The sequence below is a fragment of the Procambarus clarkii genome, chromosome 66 (assembly GCF_040958095.1).
Source record: "Procambarus clarkii isolate CNS0578487 chromosome 66, FALCON_Pclarkii_2.0, whole genome shotgun sequence".
NCBI lineage: Eukaryota > Metazoa > Arthropoda > Malacostraca > Decapoda > Cambaridae > Procambarus > Procambarus clarkii.
This window is the reverse complement of record NC_091215.1, coordinates 21979716-21987830: the sequence shown is the minus strand read 5'-3', so window position 1 is coordinate 21987830 and position 8115 is coordinate 21979716. Positions and strand designations below refer to the sequence as shown.

Sequence of the window (8115 nt, the reverse complement as noted above, 5' to 3'; positions counted from 1 at the left end):
CCCTGAGACACATCCTCAACACTGTTCCAACCTCTGACATGCTTTCAATTATTTTACTTGATGGTAAAGTCCAAGGGTACACGCTGATGCTGCCAATTCACATTACGATGTAACCATGCATCTTAATATCGCCACTCTTATCTGAAACATAAGTATATTTTTACTTTCCAATTTCCACCACGATTATATTTTAATACCTCACTAAACCCACCCCACCATTTGTCTACCAATACTGCCCCTCTATTTAACTATCCTAATATATCCAAACCACACTAGCCAATTTATTCACTTCTCAACAATACTTGTCTACTATGATTACCTCTGCTTTACATCTATTATCCTCTACCTATTAACTTAAAACATTGTCCCAATTTATAAATTTCATACAAATATTATCAACTATTAATTTCTATGCATCCCAACAACGATCGATGAAGGTTGCTTCTTGTGCCCCCTAGAGGGCAAATCAAACTAGTGAGGTTGAACTGGGATTTATAATGTGCATGTACATATATTATGGTACAATTTCAATAAGGGACCATAATATATCAACATATACTTTATTTCCAACTTCTACCTCACTAGTCTTATTTCCCCTCTAGGGGAACAAGAACTATTCTTCATTCAACGAGCACCCACTCCAATGTTTCACATTCTCATTTTATGCCAACACTACATTTTCACTTTTAAAATCACAAATACGATCACTTTTAACAAAGACTACGATACATACTTTACATAACTTTATTTCCATCTCTTACCACAATGACACATGATCACTGGTACCAAATTACTGACTCCGTTTTTGTTCCTATCTGATTTCTCAATTTATTCAGGTTCTTCACGTTTACATACATTACATTTAACACTCACATAATACATTTAGGCCCATGTAAGCATCACACTAATGGCTCCTCTACTTTAACATTACGTTTGAAATCTGTTTTCTGCTTCCTTTTTCAACACACCATTCAAAATATACTTGCATTTTTTAACGGACCCAGTAAGGGTCATAATATACATCTATCAAGAAACTACCTCAATACAGGTACAAACCTATGTACCATCAACACCTTTTTATAATATACCAAAACTACATTAAAACCAACAAACTTTTCAAATACAAAACAATTCTCTAAGTAAACAAACCATTGCCTACCTATCCTTTTAATATACAGCATGTGACTAACATTTCAACAATGTTTTTACTTCAAATTATGTATGAGCAACGGCTAACATGATACATACATAACACCGCCACCTGTCATTTTGTGTACCCATTATATCTATATTATTATCTAAGATCTCTTATCAGATTCAATATACATCTTCATCCAAGATGACAATGCCTATGATCAAGTACACCATAGGGCCCTACATGACTGCTTTAGTTCTCAAGGGGCCACAATCTTCAAAAACGATTTCCTATTGCAAAACTATTTGTTTCAATTTATTCAATTCTCTATATGCATTATAAAGATTCCTTATTAACATTCTATTCTAATAGCCAGTAATACTTAAATACATATAGGAAATAAACCTTATATTCTATTAATCTTATCTCAATGTCTATACATTACATTTATAATTCAAGGCTACCTTCCTTTGGGAGAAGGGTGGAACAACTCACAAGCCCCCCACCCCCCGGGCAGAACGCGTTACTGCACAAAACACACCTCTATGCCTTAGCACACATTTATTACCTAACGACACCTTATCAATTTATCTTTACCAGTGATTACAACTGGTGGAGTACCTGCACAATATATCTACAAGGAACATTTCCTCCTCCAAATCTATTATTTGTAAAGTGGAGCACAGAAACTCACACCCTCACCACCTATCATCCTTCTGCAACCCACTTAAAACATTATTCATGTACCAATGCTACAACAAACCTGTGATGAACTATCATGCCTAAACTACAAAACAGTTATCCAGTCTGACACTTGTCAGAGCCACCCACCAGTCACAAGTATATTCAATGTTACACAAATAACATTTGCATTTTTTATGCTTGTATAACTATTACATCCAATAACTCCATCCATTACAAACTGAGGCAACCCCATATATTTCATTCAGTTTAATATTGTACTGCACCTACTGATTCTTTCTCTAACCATACAAAACCTTACGAGTGTCCCTTGTGTGGAAAATATTTTATTCGGACTCTCAACCTCTATTGATTACATTTATATGAAAACTTAATATATAAATGAACATTTGTTTCATTACTTTTCTTTACTATATCTTAAAAGCTCATCAATTTCAATCACATCTCTTAATACTACTTACACCATGTTTTAGGTACTTTAATATACTAATACATTTTCTATTCTTTTATTAATAACAATATATTGCCTCTTCATAGTTATGGTACTAGGCTCGACTATGTACATGTTTAAATCCCTACTTTAAACATAAGTGTTTAATCATACAACTGCTTTCATTTAAAACCTATCTTTTTTTTTTTTTTTTTTACAACTTGAGATATTTGTCTGCAGAGGGGGGGGGATGCAACTTTAATTCACCCAACCTGCCCCTTACAACCCACATTCTCTCATTAAGAAAACAGGAGCTAGGATTTACAACCATAGATACAGAGTTACTTTATTTTCCAGACACTACATTTCAATTTTTTACACTAAAAACTCCCTCAAACTCTCATCAATCCAACAACCTTTTTCCCACACCCTTTTTCCCACACCCTTCCTCTATTTAAGCCACTGGGTGGCCCTTTCATTACTTTTCTAAGACTATACTTGCAATAAGTGTTTCACTACAACATAGTAAGTCTGGCTCTCATGATGCCTAATGCTCAAAGTACACACATGATTATTTGTATGCGATTTATACAACACCAACAATGCTTATGGACTCAAACTCAATTATTGGGGAACAAAACTACATTTCATCAGACTCGCCTTGTAGATAAACAGTGGCCTGTAGGTCACGCTTCAATTCCTACTCTGGAGATTGCCATTGCTCATTTTTCTCCAACCATGCTGGTTTCTGACAACAGATACCATCTCTGTTCCGGCCCCACAGTACCGTTAACACACTCCCTATAGGAAAGATTACATAATAAATGTTACCTTCATACATTGTAGCACTTAATCATTTACTTATGAACGCTCTAAACTACACTATTATTGCCTACATATTCTCTTACATCAACCTGTACCATTGTATACATTACGTACTGATGTCTACCCATTTCTAACACTGACCAAAACTACAATTTTTGGCAAAACCATGTGTTGCACCTCTGACTACTCATATTTATATATTTTAACACCAAAGCACAGTCATAACATGTCTGGGGTTCCCAGAAATGACAACACTGCTATACATACAATTGCAACGCTAACACGACAGGATTTTCATTACACTTCCTGGCATTTAGTGCTCCCCCACAATTCCCCAATCGTCCAATTTCATCTGGCTTGCACACCTCGCTACCCAACATTAACTCCACAATATTTGCCTATAAGCGCTATTTGCTGTACCTATATGACAACACATTCATGGTTAATGTTCAAGGGAAATATAAAGATCTGCCCGTTCCCAATACACAACTTTAACAAAACCAACTCTCCCACCATATCCTTCCTGCTAAACAACTATAACCAACATCCCGTGGACCAAAACCTGAAGCTCACCCATATTACAAAACTTTTTTTACATTTGACATTTAACAACCTAAGCATGTGCTTTTAATTCATCTACCAACAATACTGCCAGAGCGACTGCTATCTCCTCGCTACATAATCCCAGCCACTAATATCAGATGCATCAACACGCGTACCGTACCCATCGTCTGCCACCTACACAGTATTCAAGACTAATACTCGCACGAGGGGTCACATCTCCAGTGAAAATGAGCCTACCATTTGTCGCGAATCGACCGGAACATTTACATACCCTCCACGGGAAAATTCTGATTTTTATGACACGTTGGCCATGATTAACGCTGACCTTAAATTACTATGAACATTACAACAAGACAATGCAAGTAACTTCAAAGACTAACAGCTCTATAATTCAAGCGAACCTTTACCAACTTTAGGTCTACGTCCCTCTACATGGACACGAACCCCACCTATATTCAAACCTTCCCCCCTATCGGTTACATATGTTAAATCTGTACCCACATACCCTTAAAGCTTCAAAAGGGAAGGATATGTCTGACAATGGCACTATCGACCTATTTCAGACACCACACGCAGGCCCACCTTCAAGAACTGGTAGTTGCGTTTACGCATATTTACTAGTGTACATGCGCCCATTATGTCGGATCTTTCACCCCAGTCATCAGAGTCAAACATACAGTATAATTATCTCCATCCTGTGCTTAGCTATCTGTAATCTTTACATTTCAACATCCTTACACATTCCTCTTCGAAAACACTGCTGCTATGTGATGGAGTGCGAAAAGATACGTTAATTTACAGACAATTCTATAACCAATGTTCAAGCAATGTCTCAATATTTTCATTCAAAATTATCTGATACCACATTTTTGCTAAATATCCCCAGTTTGCTAACTGTAGGTAGTAACTAAGTCATTGTAGCCTATCCACTGCTGCCCACTGGATGGGGGGCGGTGTGCAGGACAAACAAATTTTGACACTAGCTCTCCACATATGTCAGTTGCTTAATTTAGAACCTGTACTTGAGGTCCATCTCGAACCCATTGTTGATGTGACCACTTACATTGAATTTTGTAACTAGCTCAAGATTGTAACTTGCTTAGCTAAATAAATTGTGGGGTTCAGTACCTGAGCCCATTATGTGCCTCTAACCCTTTCCACTAACCCCCACAACATGGGTATGGGGTGCATAATACATGAACTAAACTAACGGTACATGGTCCTTCTTATGAGTAAATACTTCCATTTGTAGCCCCATTTCAAATCTTTGCCCTTTCGATTCAATTTATTACATTATTTCAAAGGATTTATGGATAAACATTCTATTCACCTAGGCACACGCTAACCCTTCACCCTCCCCACAAGGGAGAAAAAAACTATCGACCGACATCATGATGATGCTGCTGCTGCTGCTGCTGCTGCAAAACTGGATTTGTCAACTTTTTTCTTTATTCCACGATTCACTAAATGATAAAAATGGCTTATTACGGAAATGTCTTAAACTCGCGCAATGGCATCCACATATGGTTATAATTACAGTGGTCAAACGTTCCTGCCCTCCTGTCTCGAAGTAGGCTCTTAGGCTCAACCCTCTACACTATTTCAACAGCCCACTAGCTGTCCACATGACACCCCCGCCCACTTCGTAATCTTTTGCATGTCGCCGATCTTCCATGATCCCTTCTTTTATATTCACCGAATGCCACTACCTTATCAACCAGCGGATATCATCAGCGCGTAAATGAACTTTGCTGCACTCCCTCTATATTGAAACCGTAAACACACAACGACTACCTTCGGCGCGGTACACTACTAACGGCTGCACTAACCCAAACTTTATTCTAGGAATAAACAGGTGCTAAAACCGTTAACAGTCTCCCATTAGCAGGCTTTCCGGTCTTTACATGCATGGCCTCTCAATGCTTACTCATCTACTTTATTACATTTACCATTCTCTTGTTACTAACAAAACAACGCAGTTACTTCCATACTTCGTGTCATTGCACCTAGTTCTCGCCAACATGCCAGTATTTGACTAAACGTGTAATTGTTAACATATCAACGATGGAATAATTTCAATTATACTCGCTAAACTTTTTCCTTTCCCACCAAAAAAATCTGACACGATCATCATTTCTACTTCCAATATATAAATCACAACGATCATTCCAATTCCGGCAAAACTTTCACAGCTAAGTACTATTCACTCACGGTGCCAAAAGTCAACTAGTTAAGCATTCGTAAACTATATTATCCACTTTGGACAACTAGCCAACCAATATCACACCATACCAAAAACATATTTGGCTAATAAACACACATTACATTCCCCTACATTCCGCTCCCGTCCTAGTCTCACTTCTAAACGCAACACATTAACCCACCAACCCAAGGGTCACTATCTCAACTGGGTGCTCACATCCAGTTCACCTAAACTTTTCTTAAGGGAAGCTCGCTAAATTAACCTTCGGTGATACGTCTACTGACTACTGTAAACAACCGTCATAACATCTCCGCGTTTTGTATTAACGGTTAACCACTGACGACTGCCATCTTAACGCACCCTCCAAACCTTCAATGCCCATTCGCAAACTGTCAAAGACACCATATTCATTTCCCACGTGGAGCTCAAAGCACATTTCATAAACGGCCCCAACACAATGTGCCACTTGGTCACAAATGTATTCCAAATTAATATTATATTTACATACTTGGCACGTGTTACATACAAATACATTTAACTAGCTATTTGACCTATATTAGGCATACTATTCTATTACACAGAACGTTATACAAGGTCGAACCCGAGGAAAAACGTTTGAACCAACGTGGGTTCTAAGTACTATCAATACACATCTAAATATCAAAGCTAACTTAAGGCCTATTCATTTTAGGGTTTTTCAATCGACAGTTCGTTCAAACGTATTCAGTCCTTCACACTCCCTACGAATCATACATTTTTCCAAACAACTGCATGAGGGGAAGCGCAAAACTTTCACTACAGCACTAAAGTGATGTTACCATTACTATTGGCCGCCTCTACGACAGCTTTTAGTCCACAAATTTAACACAAGCTCACCTTTAGTCTCCAGTAAAGGCCCGAAGACATCAAATCAATAGCTTCTTTGGTGCACCATCTACCTCTATGGCAACAGCAGTAGTCTTCAGGAGTAAATGATCACGTTGACGCGATGAGTCTTGCCTGCTCGTTCTGCACGAGATGCCCCAGGATGGCTCCTACCAATCACTCCCACTATTCCCTGCAACAATGAACACTTACAGGTTTGCGCAATATGAAATTTATTCAAGCCTATACCATACAAACATTACATCTTTCAATGATAATAGGCTTTCTGCTAAAGCTATGCAACAGGCTCATTGAAAACTAACGTTTTAATGCAATCAAAGTGGCACTTTTCGAGCAAACATGTTCACTAACAGTTAAAACCTGTGGGTTGACCCACCATCTCATGAGCTAGTACTGAATTACTTGCCAGACTAGTACGTACTGGTAGTTTAAATATAATGTCAACTGATTTAGCTACTTATTCCCAAACGAGCAATGATTTTTTGACCACCTCAAGTCATGTATGGCCATATAAGTATGCTTTCACCTCAAATCTTAACATTTTCATCCATAGCCAAAAACTTTAGTTACCAGGTTCACCTGGATTAAAGATATTTAATATCTACATCACTTACTTTCACGCCATGTGCCACCAGCTTCTGCTTGGTACGTCCACAATCGATTCATTGGTGAACCAGTGCTTAAGTGTGGTCTTGTCTCTGGGGAAATTTGCTACCTCACGAGTCGCGTCATTTCACTTTCCACTACCAATATCCACATCTTCAACGAGTACCACCTGGTCTGGAAAAAAATATAAACATTTAAGGGAATGTTAATTAAGATGAAGTATTAAGAGATATTTTAGTACTGACCATGGGTCACTACTAGAATAATCTCTGCGTACATAATGCATATTTAGAAAATTTTTAATTATTGAATATTTTGACCTAGATTTTTGCGTTTTGAAGGTGTATAAGCCTACGGTAGGCTAGGGGTCTGTTGGCCCTAGTAGGCCAGGAACAACTTCTAGAGCAACAGACCCCTAACACTACCAAGCTATACACCCTTACAACGCAAGTTCTAGGGTCAAAATACGCTCCGCTCCACCTCACCGAGCAGGTGGACTCAACGGCCAATCACGTTTCTCCGTTTTCAATTGACGTCACATTCCCGCTAGCTCCACTCTCGGTTCTCATTGGTCGCCTCCACCTAGTTGGATACCTTAGTAGTTCATATGAGATTTTTTCATGTAACTTAAACATATATACACACAAAGGAATTATAACACGCTTCTCCGCTATACACAACGAGTTTACTTTAGTCATGGACTATGTTTACGGCTAAAAGTATCCCTGCTGCTGCTTGGTAAACTATTGTAGTCACCTTAATAGC

At 38.3% G+C, this 8115-nt stretch overlaps 1 long non-coding RNA gene across 2 annotated transcripts; it reads right to left on the bottom strand.

Annotated features, from left to right (window-relative positions):
• Window positions 1-5: 5 nt before the first annotated feature.
• LOC138355132 (uncharacterized) lies at window positions 6-7814 on the bottom strand. 2 transcript variants are annotated; one of them, XR_011223846.1, is made up of 4 exons: window positions 7628-7814; window positions 7359-7524; window positions 6736-6916; window positions 6-141 (listed from the first exon to the last, which is right to left on the bottom strand). It is a non-coding gene; the product is annotated as an uncharacterized lncRNA (long non-coding RNA). The 2 variants fall into 2 exon arrangements; XR_011223845.1 differs by having other exon boundaries at window positions 7359-7813.
• Window positions 7815-8115: the final 301 nt, after the last annotated feature.